At 33.8% G+C, this 15,464-nt stretch overlaps 1 long non-coding RNA gene across 1 annotated transcript; it reads right to left on the bottom strand.

Annotated features, from left to right (window-relative positions):
• Positions 1-4,589: 4,589 nt before the first annotated feature.
• On the bottom strand, positions 4,590-15,394 carry LOC132722629 (uncharacterized). The gene is made up of 4 exons (XR_009624634.1): positions 14,781-15,394; positions 7,765-7,848; positions 6,917-7,062; positions 4,590-6,134 (listed from the first exon to the last, which is right to left on the bottom strand). It is a non-coding gene; the product is annotated as an uncharacterized LOC132722629 (long non-coding RNA).
• Positions 15,395-15,464: the final 70 nt, after the last annotated feature.

The raw sequence follows: 15,464 nt of genomic DNA, 5'->3' as shown, positions 1-15,464 counted from the left end.
CAAACCAGCGATGGATAACAATGCAGTAAAGTTTCATTGTAATGAGGAAAGGAGGTATGACACGTAGAAAAGATGTATACCACGGAAAACTAGAATGTTTTATTTATGTGCTGATTTGTCATGTGCCCGATTTTCATGTACTGCAACTTCACAATAAGCTGCAAAAAGTCGACATGTCTTGCCTCGCCCGTCACCTCGACATATTTTTCGGGCTGAAATGAACCTGTGGCTTGATTATATATGCATCATACATATTTAATATATTCATATACATATCATCTTCGGACAAATGGCAGTATATTGTCAAAAATAAATGTAAAATTCATTAAACACACTACTTTCGGTTTTGCAGCGGCACGGGCTACCTCTCTTCATTTGAATTTTTATAACACATGTACCCTCTCATTTTTGAACACATAGGTACCCTCAAAGCACGACATATGCATTTATTTGCGTTAATCGCTAAGTATGTAATACTGGTTCCGTAAGTAATAATTAAAACATTTTTACTGTTATTTTGCCTGTTTTCATTTCAATGAACCTCTTTTTTAATTCTATGCCGTAGTGACGATATACATGTGCGTGTACGGAAAAACATGATGCATAAATATTGATTAGTAGGAGGAGTTCAAGATCTCTGCACATGTGTATATTGCACTTTAGCGCTCTTCGAAACTTAGCTCCGCCCACTTGCGTTTTATAATATAAAACGTCCAGCTAATATAAAATCTGTTCTATTAAGATTTGAAACCTGAAAATTTGAAAAATCCTCGTCGGTGATTGGCTTTAAAAAATTGGCGAGCACTAATGTGCGAACCAGCAGATTTTGAAATTTTTATGCGTTGTCTTTCGGTATTTTCATGCACATGAGTTTCCGGGATCGTTCACACGAGCGTTATTGTGGGTCTCGTTATTTTAGACAAAACTTATAAAAAGTCATTTATACAAGTGAAGTTTTGCCAACCAAAATTCCTTCTATGGTAACACTAAATTTCTAAAAATGGTTATAAACAGGAGCCGGAAGAAGATTTATTTTGTCTTTCAAATATTTATGAATAATGACTTCCCAGTAAAGTTCTAAGAAACAAAATCGTGCTGATTTCATTGCTTCTATCTTGCGAGAGGTCGACTGTCGTAACGATTGAATTTCTCCCAAAACTTTTTCAAATGTTGTTTGCTTTGACTTTAAAACGGGGACCGGGCAATATAACGCTGAAGTAGACTATACGATGATTTCATGGTGCAGTAAAAAAAATATGGACTCGTCCGATTAGACAGGGGAGCACTATGTTTTAACAGAAAAAAGAAGAAATGGTTAAAACAAGCAAGAATTACATTTATATTACACTGACACTTGAAATAAACTGTATGACGAGGATTAAAATATTTGTCATTTTGTCACTTAACTTTACTTCGTTTGTTCAATGACCACAAAACTGTTTTCCGTCCACTTCTATTAGTTCTTATATACTCAAAGTAAAACTTCCTAATATTAAGATGGCTGCGCCCATAGTAAATTCTGAATGATTTGGAATTCTAACTTCGGTAGGTAGGTAGGTAGGTAGGTAAGGTAGGTAGGTAGGTAGGTAGGTAGGTAGGTGCCTGCAGGCAGGCAGGTAGGTAGGTAGGTAGGTAGGTAGGTAGGTAGGTAGGTAGGTAGGTAGGTGCCTGCAGGCAGGCAGGCAGGCAGAGAGAGAGAGAGAGAGAGAGGGGGGGGGGGGAAGAGGAGAGAGAGAGAGAGAGAGAGGGAGAGAGAGAGAGAGAGAGAGAGAGAGAGAGAGAGAGAGAGAGAGAGAGAGAGAGAGAGAGATACTTTTATTTCCTCCAATATTTGAAGAGCTGAACAAACAATAACATCAATTACATACAATGTACATGATGTAACAATACAAATATTCGTGACATCTAAATATATGAAAAGAATTTATATAGCATACTTGTGAGTGACTGTAAAGCTTTTAGAGTGCGAGTCCTAGACGAAACGAAACTTAAACTTTACCTTTGACCTGGTTTAGTCGAACTTCTCAATAGACATAGAAAATTTGCTCAAGGCAAAGCTGGACGTCGTCCACCCGCCTGCCCGCCCGCACGCCTGCATGCTTGCGCGACTACCCGCCTGCCCGCCCACCTGCCCTTAGCGATCCTACTTAACGATCTGTTATTTAATTATTGATTTTGTTCGTTTGTGTTTCTTTGTTGTTGTTGTAGTTGCTTATTTATTTATTTATTTATTTATTTATTGGATAAAATGTATGATATATTTCCAGTGATCATCATAGTGGGTGTAAATGTTAAAGAAGTAGAATGTCAGCTGTAAATCATGCTTTAGTATATAATAACCAAAGAAAAATATTTCGTACAGAAACTTGTATCTTTATCTCCCAGGAAACAGGAAAAAACTGTTAATGACATTTTCAAAATGTAATGTGTCATTTTATTGCCATTTATTATCAGCAAAAGTTGAATACTGAATTAGCGGTACAACTAATGGATATTTAGGGACTATTAGCGGAATAAAATACGTCTTCATTCCTACGCAAATCTAATTTATCGCAAGAGGAACGAATATAACAAGAAAAGAGAAATACTTAATATAAACATCAATAAACTGCTTACTAGAAAAGCTGTTTTGGCTCTCAAAACCAGGTGTTAATGTGACATATTTTGTATGGATATATTTTCTAATAAATATAGCAAGACTTGAAAAACTCTGCAGAACTTGATACCATTACACTTAGTTTTGATTTAAAATACAAAACCAAAATAGTGATAAATAAAAATAAACGATTTCTTCGTTCATTGCACTTTTGAAAAATTGAAGACTTTAACACTGACAAAGTACGTTGGGGCATAGTTTAATTTGTTGACCAGTATAATGAGGTAAACTATACGTACACCGAGTACAGAGCTCTCAATTCTATATTGTACGATACTAGCCGGACTATGTACGAATCCAATGAAACCAATTGTATTCAACAATGCATAATTACTCTTTTATTTCAAAACATTTATAACATTTTGACAACTTTGTTACTTGAACACAGTAAGGATTTGATATGGATTTGTTTGACTCAGAAAATGAAAACTAGGAGCCAAGATGGAGTGCAATATGTATTTGATATGGATTGTTTGGGCTCGGAAAATAATCAAAGTGCTGAAAGCACTGATGGGGGCGCAATATGTTGCATACAAAAATTCGAGATTTGTATAGCAATCTACTTTAGGTGTTCCAATCTGATATCATTCTTCTTTCAAAGTTGAATAAGTGCCCATTTTGTACACAATATAATAGTATCGCCTCCAAACTCTTGTCAAAATTGAAAATCATGTACCAAGAACATACTAACAAACCCAGGCAAAATGCATAATTGATATTATATATATATCATGAATAAACATTTTAAATTATGACATTGGATTTTGTTGGGAAACTATAGTTGTTTAACCAATTTTCATGTAAAGTACTTCCTTATGTGAGTGTATAACACATAAATCAGTGTACTTACTATATTTATTCCAAGAAATGATTATGCAGATAGAAAATAAACAGAAAATTTAACTGTCTATAAAATATTTCTAAAATAAAACCAGGACTGTAAGAACAAACTTGTTTTTTGTAGAAACCTTTCAAGCACAATAGATAATACATGTGAGAATGTAAATTGGAATGGATACATATAATCAAGTTGGCATTGAAAACAAGAGCCACTATCTAGCCTGGGCCATGCTCGGCTTTTTCTTATATTGGAAGTCAAACACATCAGTAGGAGAATATTGTAATATCTATTAGAGTACTCCTAGAAAACATAATATAAATGTATAAAGTAAATTTCAAATTTGAATAGTAAAGGTCATAGTTGAATGATAATTGTTCTTTTGTCCAAGAATGAATCAAATCATAGACAAAAACAAAGTTTGGACAATGTGATCGAATTTCAATTGTTTAACCTTGGAGGTAATGGTCATTTAAATGTCAAAGTTATATCAGAAAAATTCAACATGTTGGTTTTGTGTTTGTTTGTCCAAGCATGAATCAAATCTGTAAATAATAACAAAGTAATGACAATTCCAGCTAACTCCAGATATTTTATATCAAATAAAGGTCAAGGTCATATATGAACTTGAAGGGCTTTTGTCACAAAAACATGTCTCCCAAAACTGTGTATGGTTCTGATCACTCTTTTGAATTTTGGCAGTTTTACATGTGATAGATTTTTCTTTTTTTAACTCTGGGGCCATTTTGTGCAGAGAAACAGAACATGCCATTGTCGGATACCCACGATTGATAAACATGTCACATAACATGCAATCAATGATGAATGTTAATGGTTCGGCCGTGGGTATCTGATGAGAACATGCCAACAATGTGCACAACTAAGGATGGCACTGTACACTCCTGTTTAGTCCTGTTTGAAATCTAACCAGCAGTTTGAACATTACTTTTGTACTTTTATATAAGTTAAAGATAGAAAACATTATCAATTTTAATCCTATACTTATTATAGGTATTTATTTGGATTCATTATTCAAAATTAAATGAAAGAGCATGGAACAAAATATTTTCAAGATCTAGTAAAATCTAAATGTTTTTAAAAATCTAGTAGAATCAAAACTTTACAATAAATATACTATAAAGTACATTATAACAATACATGTATTTTGGATAATACACTCTCAGCTGAAATACTTTAAATGGGTATGGTATTATAAATGTTTGTAAATATTGTAAGTTATCTAATCAACAAGTCTATTCTTAATAAAAGAAAACTTGCACCTTGATATTTTCTGTACAAACTAGAACTGCCATTGTCATGGCGTGAATACCCCCACATACCAATTTGTCAGAATCACACCAGTAGTCATTTACAGCTCAGACAACCTCCCAGCCAAATCTGAGGGAAGTAAGCCAGTGCATTGCTAAGTTATGTATTCTACATGTTTTAGTGGAAAAGATCAAAGTGAACTTTACCTTTGACCTACTGACCTCAAAACTGAAACTGCCATTGAATGACTTCAATAACACCCCCCCCCCCCCATTTCATGCAGCCTTGCCTGGAGGTGTTTTATGATGAATATATGAGACCATTTGAGCAGACAAGCTAATTGTAATAAAAGCCCCTGTGACCTTGACCTTTGCCCCAGTGACCTCAAAATCAATAGGGGTATTCTACTAATCTTGACTAACCTCCATGCCAAATATGAAGACTACGGGTCAAAGGATTCTTAGGTAATTGGGAGGACAAGCTTTAATTAGCCAAGGCCCCTGTGACCATGACCTTAGACCTGAAAATAAATAGGGGTCATCTACTAATCATGACTAACCTCCATGCCAAAAATGAAGACTGTGGGTCGAAGGATTCTTAAGTTATTGGGCAGAAAAGCTTTCTTCAGTCAAGACCCTGTGACCTTGACCTTTGACGTGGTGTTCTCAAAATTAAAAGAGGTCATCTACTAATCATAACTTACCTCCATGCCAAATATGAAGACTGTGGGTCAAAGGAATCTTAAGTTATTGGACGGACAAGAAAAAACTGACAAACTCCCGACGGCCGGACAAGCTGATTCCAGTATACCCCCCTTACAACTTTGTTGTGCGGGGGTATAACAGATTTCAAACATTGATAAGTTAGCTCATCTTCTTGGTGATGAACTGGCGCCTCTATATACAAATGTGGTTCTGTTCATACATAGGTTATCTCATGTTCTTCATGATAAACTCTCACCTTGAAGTTGATAGAGTTCTGTTCATACATATTTCAAAAATAGATAAGTGATCTTATTTTCCTGGTGAAAAACTGTTCGCTCATTAAAGTTCTATACATATTATGATATTTCAAATATTGGAAAGTTATCTCATGTTCTTGGTGAAAGACTGGTGACTAGTTTTCTCCTCAATGTCATTTCTTTTTCTAATTAGATTAAGTCAAGTAACTATATTCATGAGGCTTTCGACATCACATCATCCAACATTGCAAAGGGCAAGCAGTCTCCTGGTATTCCAATTTCTTTTAAGTTTTGAAAAACCCAAATATTTCAATTTCTCTAGTAGTGTTTCCGACATGAAGACACATCTACATGCATCTGTCCTTATAACTCCTGCTTTTACTGTTCTATCATACAAACGCCTCTGTTTCCTGAAATATTTGTTTAGAAAAAGTTAATTGCAAAATAAAAATGCCATTATTTTTGTTTTGTTTTGTTCGGGGAGGGGGGGGGGGAGAGCAATTTAAAGCACAATTTCCAGCTTTACTGGTTAAGGAAGACCTTGGTGCACCTATGTGTATGATTTCAGGCACCTGGGTACCATCAATGTTCCATAAATAAGCTGGATAGCTTTCTCACATGAAATAATCCAAAAACCCTTGCAGAGCTCGAACCTACAGCAGTGAAAGGCTTAATAGGTTCAAAGTCAACCAATCCACCACAGACACCCCAAGTATTTCATCTATTTGCTAAACAGCAATTTTTTCAAAATTATTTAAATTTATAAATGCGAGTGATTCTGATAACCTATAGATAGCTAAGTGTAGATAAGATAATCATATATGTCAGATATGTCGGAGTGCTTACTGTGAATATTCAATATTTTAATGTGAATTCTCCTGAGGTGAAAAGGAAAGAAAAGCTGAATTCCTAAATACATGTTACATGTCACAATTGTTCTTGCTATTAATTTTGTTCCTAATTTCTAGTATAAGATGATATTTAAATACACTGTAATTCCTTTTTATAAATTTGGATTTTATCCAGTGACAGAAGCTCACTGACTTAAAATAAACTGTCCTGTGTCAGCCTTTAAACAAGTCAAGAAAAAAAGCTATTAGAATATAATAATTAAGAAATATCATATACAATCACTTCTAAATAATCATGTACCGCTTCCTTAAATGCCATGCTACTGAAAGAAACATTTTACCATTTATTCACTGCAAGGTTTGTCAGATTGACAGTCTCACATTTTAGCCTTTATCTCTCTTGATTTCATTCTCATTGACCCTAAAGCATCCTTAAAATAGATATCCTGCCGTTCACATTCACAAATCTGACATGTAGGCCGACCATCTGAAACAGAAAGTTGGAAAGATAAAATATAATTGTTATTAGATATACATATAGTATCCCAATAATTATGTTAGTTGATATCAAATCAATAATTTAAGCAGTGTTCGAAATTAGCAGTAGTCCGAGGGCCTGACTACTAAATTTCTCCTCGGGCTACCAACTTTTCACAGTAACAAAGCCGACCAGGCTACTGTATTTTCAGAGGCAATATAAACAACTGTTTTGAACAAATGAATCGTGCCAGTGAAATGTCTTTTTGGGCTAGTGAATATTCCAATCCGGTAGCCCGACCAGACTAGTCGATTCAAATCCTAATTTCTTACACTGTTTAAGAAACATTTTGTTTCAAAATTGTCCAAGCACAAAGATTTTTTTATAGTATACTAGTACTATAGTAGTTATAGTGTATATACAGTATGTACTAAATGTCTTTACAATCTACTATACTGTCCTGAAATTTTTAAGAAAAAACAACTATCTTTAAAATCCATTGTCTCAGAAGTTGCAAAACCAAGTAAATGAAATTGTTCTGGGTTTGTATTATTCTGCACAACTTCTCATCACAAAAGCTTCAAGGACATTAATGAGTGAATCAGGTCCTATCCTAAAAGATTGTTGCGAACAAGTTTGAAGACAATCCATTCAAAAATAACAAAGTCATAGCCACTAATAGCAAAAATCAAGAAAATTTAAATATTTTACCTTGAATGTTTATATGGAGGTCAAGTTTAGTCTGGTCTATTTGAAGGGTTGCTGTGGCCAAGTATGAAGACAATACACCAAGATCTGAAAAGTTATGAAAAAGGTTAAAGTTTGTTGACAGCAACGGGAAAGCCGTCATGACCCTAAAATGCAAACTGAAAGTTCTAGCCTATACACACTGTTGAGGATAGCCGTTCAGCATTTTTCAATAATAAATAAAATCAATGCAATGATAAAATCAGTAACTTGCAAGTCTTCTAACATTTTTACAAAGAATGAACATATATATTTTTTCCTAATAATTCTATGATGACGTTCAGCCTTTTATATTATAACAAGATATCGGAAAGATATATCAGAAATGAATTGGCCCGTGGACTTTTAATGTCAATCATAGAGCTCTTATGCAAAATGTAATGGTAAGCAAACATCCAGCATGAAATTTTCAAGTAGATAAAAGTGAAATAAAATTATTAAAAATACTTTGTCATAATTCAACTACTGTTGGAAATTGACCCACATGTTTGATTACAAATGTATTACATCTATATTGTCCATAGAAATAATAAATTAATTTTCAGTCTCTTTCTCTTTGCGCTTTCACACAGATTTAAATTATTCAACTCCATGATTTTCAGAAGGAAAACAAATCTTCTGATCATCAAATACTTAAAATTACTATACCAACTGTAAATTGCAGTCTGTGCGAAAGACTGTCGGTCCTCGGACCTCGCCAACTAAAAATCAGTAGGGCCGAGATAAATTTCGATACAGTCAGTTGTCATGTCCACATAAAATTTCAGCCAGTTTGAAACAATTTTTGGCCTTCTAAAATATGCAAAGCTTCCAAGATCGATCTATTTTTTTAATTTTTGCTTGTATTCACAGACCAAGATAACCAAAATCACCGCAGGATACGACCAGTTTTTGCTAAGTAATGTAAGCCACCATCTTGTCTTTGATAATTTCCTTACCAAAACATATTTTTTCTCCAATCTTCAAAATTAAACCTTTGAAAGATGTATTGTTTTCTTGTGAATTATGCTAATGTTTTATTAATTATGTTTCTGTATATTTTTTTCATAGTATCTTATAGTTGAGTCTGACAATTCATATATGCTAAATATTTTTCTTTATTATTATGGCAATATCCCTCCCCCATCCCTACAAAAAAAACCTTTCAGAGTCTGGGCCGGTAAAAAATCATCAGGGCCGGAAATAAATCTAAGGATTCAAGTCCTTGCGGCAGGAATTTTTTTTTGACTTTCGCATTGACTGAAATTGTATATGATATTCAATAAAATCTTCTTTTAGAAAAACAAGTTTGCATATTATTGTTTTAGGCAACTCATTTTTAAAATGCTGTACAGCTAGCCTCAACAGTGAGTATATGGCTATATGCTAGTCGTATGCGACTCGCATACAGCCAGCACTTTTGTCAAACAATACTGGTTCATACTGCTAGCCACTGCCATGATTAATTATTTCTTCCTCTACCAATTCATAAACTTCCATCAACAAAATTTTTGAATACTATTAGTATAATAATCATATAGATGTTAAAAAATAAAAGTAATGATGACTTAATATGATGTATATAAAATTCCACTGCTAAAGATAAGTTGTTTTTATTGATAGTTTATATCAACAAAGGTAATGAGGTAAGTTTCATCAGTGTATGATGACTTTTAAATTTTTGTTTAAAGTAAAAATTGATAGTCATCAAATTGTTCTAAATATTACCATACTGTTATACAGAGTTCCAGATAATTTTTTGACACTGGGGGTAATTACTTACCCCCACTTTCCAGAATGTGGGGGTAAATTTAAATAGATCAAAAATCTACCGAGTAAAATTTTGTGTGAAAAAAATGTCAATTTGATTAGCCCTTGAAGCAACCATGCACTACATGTGTATTAATAAATCCTTGCAATCATCAAGAAAATAGAACAATTGTTTTATCAAGCACCTAAGCAATAAAGACGTAATTTGACTGGTTTACAGAGAAAAATAGTTGAAAGTATCTTGACGGGTATTAATTGGAAATAGATACACAGTCAACTGTTAATGGAAGCGGTCAATCAGCTGTTTCGAAAATGAAAGTACACACCAAAAAACGCTTCAAATTTACATTCTTTGCGTAATTAATTTACAGAGTGCGTAAATGAACGCAACAAATTGGTAACGTTGTACGTTTTTAGTTGATTTTAAAGCGTAAAATACGCCGATACTCACATTATCTGGAATCTGTTATATTTAATAATATAATCAGTAATCTTATTATTATTGACCTGTGGTTTTGAATTTTAATACAACTACTTTTTTCATATAAATGTCTATAAATTTACAAATAAAAAATCTATAAAATTATGGACTGACCATAAATATGAAATCCTACATCTGATGAAGGCAAAACTGTGGAAATCAGATCTACATGTATGAAATACACGCCTACTAAACGGTGGCTCTTTCACATTTTCGTGATCTGTTTAAATGAGAGCCATCGACACTTCCGTTGCAGAGCCCTCGATGAAAACAAGACTGAAAAAGGTAAGACATTTTAGTAAAGATATCAATTTAAAAAGATCGTGCTTGTTTTTCAAGAATCGAAGAATGTCATGCCACGTAGAACATTTTTCTCATCATGTTGGGTGAAGTTTCGATAAGAAATATCCTAAAATGACGTTGCTAGAACTTTTACCAAATATAACCTTGTGGGTTTTCTTTTACGAGGAGACACATTTTAAGTGATTTCCCTACCGTAAAGTACATGCTGGCCCATGTATTCGTGTATATAGCATTGTCCCAACCTCCTCTTTGGACCAACACAAAAAATAACTTACAGAACTTACTTGAAAACCAAATAATCAAATTTTTATTATTGTGATCGAGCCATCGACAAGGTGCTGGCGCCATCGGCAATGTGAATGAGCGCTCAGAAATGTGATGGAGCCAACACTATCATTCATTTTGTGATAATATGATGGAGTTTAACCGTTACTTAACCTAACTGATTATCATATACAATTTCACATGCATCGTATCATTGGGTTGACATATTGAATTAAAATACGCGATTTGATGATTCGAATTCATGAAAATTGAAGTAAAACCTCTTTGTATAAATATTAACAGATTAGCACACAAAAATAGTTTTCTACTTTTAGTCAGTAAAATTTCAGTTTTTAATTTTGAAATTTATGAAAATTTCAGGTGGAATCTCGACATTAATAAGGGGATACAAAAAAGATTTTCATGTGATGTGTGTAGAAAGACGTACGCAAATAAGGCCATGGTTAAATTTCATATAAAAAAAAATCTATCATGCGCAGGCGGCGAACAGTACATTATGTGGTAAATTTGATGGGCGATACGCAACACCATCTTCTCTCAAAAGGCACGTTGATCGTGTACATACACGAGAAAGGGAACTTGTGTTTAACTTGTGTGCACGATTGAAGAATGCAATAGTTCATTCTATACAAATAAGACAGGACGGACCACATACGGAAAAAATGCCTCTCGACTACAGAACTGTTTGGTACAATAATTGCATGTGTGGTTCTTCTTTATACTTTTTTCGCATCTTTGGAGGTGTCGTTTTAAGTTGCGTTCATAAGTAAAATGTTTCTCACACTTCCCACAATTCAGCTCATTGACATTGTGTTTTTTCCGTATGTGGTCCGTCCTGTCTTTTTTGTGTAGAATGAACTATTGCATTCTTTAATCGTGCACACAAGTTCCCTTTCTCGTGTATGTACATGATCAACGTGCCTTTTAAGAGAAGATGGTGTTGCGTATCGCCCATCACATATACCACATAATGTACTGGTCGCCGCCTGCTCATGACAGTTTTTATTTGTTTGGGTCGTCAGACCAAACAAATAAAGGTAGCGAAATTTCAGAGCCTAATGCTGTTAATTGCAAATGCCTAAAGTAGTCCACTTTTTTTAAGCGGTTATTTCCCTTTATATGTACACTAACGCCGAAAATTTCAGGGGAGATCAATGCGTAAAGATTGTCAAATGACCGGCGCATTAATTTTCAAGCAAAGTAGTTCCCGAATGGTCGAATATTTCTAATATTGTTTCATTCTTTATAGAAATACATGCTTACAGTAAGCTCCCTGATTATTTACATCTGTGTTAAGCGTCGAAATAATAAGAGTTACAAACCCTAATTTAGAATAATATGGTTTTCTTCAGGTCGTTAAATTATAATTTTACCGTGGCCGAGGGGTTTGCACGATCGCTTATGAATCGAGAGGTCTCGAGTTCAAATCCCCGTTGAGGCAATTCATTTAAAAAAAATTAAGTCAAATAAACATTGAATTGACTATCAGTGTTGCAATGAGTCTTATAGCCAATTTACTACAGTTAAAACACTGGAAAGCATTGGTGGCACTTTACAAAAACAAATTGGTTTATAATCTCACAACCTTCGATCACCTTTCTGACATTCTGAGACCCAAACAAATTCAGCGCCTTCTGTGCTTTGATTTTATATGAAATTTAACCATGGCCTTATTGACGTACGTCTTTCTACACACATCACATGAAAATCTTATTTGTATCCCCTTATTCATGTCGAGATTATTATTATTATTATTAATTATTATAATTTATTTAATTTACTGTGAAAGTGAGTGAGTGAGTGAGTGAGTGAGTGAGTGAGTGAGTGAGTGAGTGAGTGAGTGAGTGAGTGAGTGAGTTACAGTGAGTGAGTGACAGACAGACAGTGAGTCGGAGATTCCACCTGAAATTTACATAAATTTCAAAATTAAAAACTGAAATTTTACTGACTAAAAGTAAAAAACTATTTTTTTTGTGCTAACCTGTTAATATTTTATACAAAGAGGTTTTACTTCAATTTTCATGAATTCGAATACAGTAAACTTCACTTATAGCGAACACGGTTATAGCGAACTTCCGGTTATAAGGAACAATTTATTTTGGCCCGAATTTTGCCCTTCTTTATTTAATTTAAAAATATATGGTTATAGCGAACACGGTTATAAGGAATTATCGCTTATAAGGAACTCATTTCTTAGTCCCAATTTAGTTAAAAGTACAGAAAATTACACTTTTATAACGAACTCCAAAATATTGGCTATCCGTAAGAAGATGCCGCATTTTCATCTTTCGTTTTCATTGGCACGGATTCAAACTCGGCCGAATGTACAGTTTATTGTTGTATGTACTTCAATACATCTATTAAAATGAATTTGTATAGTTTTCTATTTAGGATATTTTTAGCATGAGCTCTTTTCACCAAGATAAAACGGTTATTTATTTTTTTCTTCAACAGTTTTGCTCGAGTAAAATAATTATAATAATTTATAATCGGTTTTCAACATAATCACGCATGCTTGCAAGCATGATCCATTGCAAACTCCAAAGTACGCTTGATTTAAATGAAAAGATATCTATATCTTATACCCTTAGATTATAATAGAAGATATTCATTATAAAAGGAAGGAAAAATCGAAAATCTTGTTTATTCTCAATCATGGAAAGAAAACGAAAAGAGTTTAGAAACAAAATATTATATTTTATGAGAAATTGAGATAGGGGGTAAAACTAAAATAGCAATGATTTTCAAATTCCAAAAAGTACGCTCTCGGGTATTGTGTCTAAAATAGAAATAAATGACTAATATTTCTTAAATAAATGCTCTTCAAAATGGCGGACAATGTAAAAATTCAGTTCGTTATATGTCAATCTGTTCGCTATAAAAACTCCTGATACAAGGAACTAATTCGCTATATGCTTACAAGGAACTCCGGATATAAGGACAGATTTTGAAAGTCCCAATGAGTTCGTTATAAGCGGAGTTTACTGTAATCAAATCGCGTATTTTAATTCAATATGTCAACCCAATGATACGATGCATGCGAAATTGTATATGTTAATCAGTTAGGTATAATAACGGTTAAACTCTATCATATTATCACAAAATGAATGATAGTGCTGGCTCCATCACATTTTCGAGGGCTCATTCACATTGCCGATGGCGCCAGCACCTTGTCGATGGCTCGATCACAATAATAAAAATTTGATTATTTGGTTTTCGAGTTAGTTCTGTAAGTTATTTTTTTTGTGTTGGTCCAAAGAGGAGGTTGGGACAATGCTATATACACGAATACATGGGCCAGCATGTACTTTACGGTTGGGAAATCACTCAAAATGTGTCTCCTCGTAAAAGAAAACCCACAAGGTTATATTTGGTAAAAGTTCTAGCAACGTCATTTTAGGGTATTTCTTATCGAAACTTCATCCAACATGATGAGAGAAATGTTCTACGTGGCATGACATTCTTCGATTTTTGAAAAACAAGCATGATCTTTTTAAATTGATATTTTTACTAAAATGTCTTACCTTTTTCAGCCTTGTTTTCATCGAGGGCTCTGCAACGGAAGTGTCGATGGCTCTCATTTAAACAGATCACCAAAATGTGAAAGAGCCACCGTTTAGTAGGCGTGGAAATAAGTATATCTGAACTTAAGTCATATTGTATTTAACAATTATAATTATTACCAGTCCTTTAAAATTTTGGGACCTCTAGGATAAGATTTTATTCATTACAGGGCTTGGGCAGTACCTCCAGTCGCTTGCAAAAATCATGATCACAAAATTGAAAACTATCATTTTTCACCAATTATAACATTTTACCTGTATACCATGACAAGTTTTGGGCGGGCCTATTTTGTTTAGCTTAGATAGCTAATACAGTAAATTGAGTTATAGAGATGTGTTCAAAAAGTAGTCAAAAATGTAATAATAATTTAAGAAAATATCTTTCCATGTTTCTGAATAAGTCCAGATATTAATTATGTGGTTTCAACAATAAAGAGTGATAAAACAAACCAATATGTTAATAAATTGAAAAGTGGACCGAGTTGAAAAAAGGCCGAGCTGACTCGGGGCCGAGTACGTTTTAGGGCCGAGTTTGTAATGCACTTAAATTTGCAGTCTATCAAGCGAAATATATCAATAGCTTATATGATTATACATACAGAATAGATTGCAACCAAAATATCAACGTAATAGCTGGGACTTCGTAATTGATAGCAAATCTTCTCAGCCTTTTCTCGGAATAACTATCCAAGATGGCGATTTCGGGAAAATGACGTCAGAGGGAATATAGTTCGTATTCATACGCATACAAGTTTTTACTCTGTCATTCACACTTTTTAACCATTTTAAGCTTGAAAGTTATCTAATATGAAAATCGTATTCCATTTTTCCTGAATTATTGTGTTCTATGATAGTTAGTTAATTTATGACTTGATAAAATTGGCACCAAATGTATGCAAGTACTTTGGCTCTCGTGCATCGGGAACCAGAAGGTAGAACAAATTAACTGGTTCTCATTAAATTTTTATCGACTGCTAGCGTAGTAATATTCAAATCGCGTAAAGCAATGGTATATGTAATTTTGTGATAAAAGGATTTAAAATTTAGTAATAAAATGACCAGTCAATTTCAAAATAGATACGGTATTATGATGATCTGAATATTATGGCAAAATATTGGAACTATTTTTGCTCAGCGCAGCTAGATAGCCTAGACGCGTTCAAAGGGTAGTAAGCTGAATTTATCGTAATTACATTGGGGGCTTGCGCCCCCAAAAACGAGATTGTATCCATATTAATTTATATTGGAAAATGACGTGGTGAAACTTCTGGAATATAACTTGT

The sequence above is a fragment of the Ruditapes philippinarum genome, unplaced genomic scaffold, assembly GCF_026571515.1.
Source record: "Ruditapes philippinarum isolate M1 unplaced genomic scaffold, ASM2657151v2 ctg993_1_1_1_1, whole genome shotgun sequence".
Classification (NCBI taxonomy): Eukaryota; Metazoa; Mollusca; class Bivalvia; order Venerida; family Veneridae; genus Ruditapes; species Ruditapes philippinarum.
This window is presented reverse-complemented; position numbering and strand designations above follow the sequence as displayed.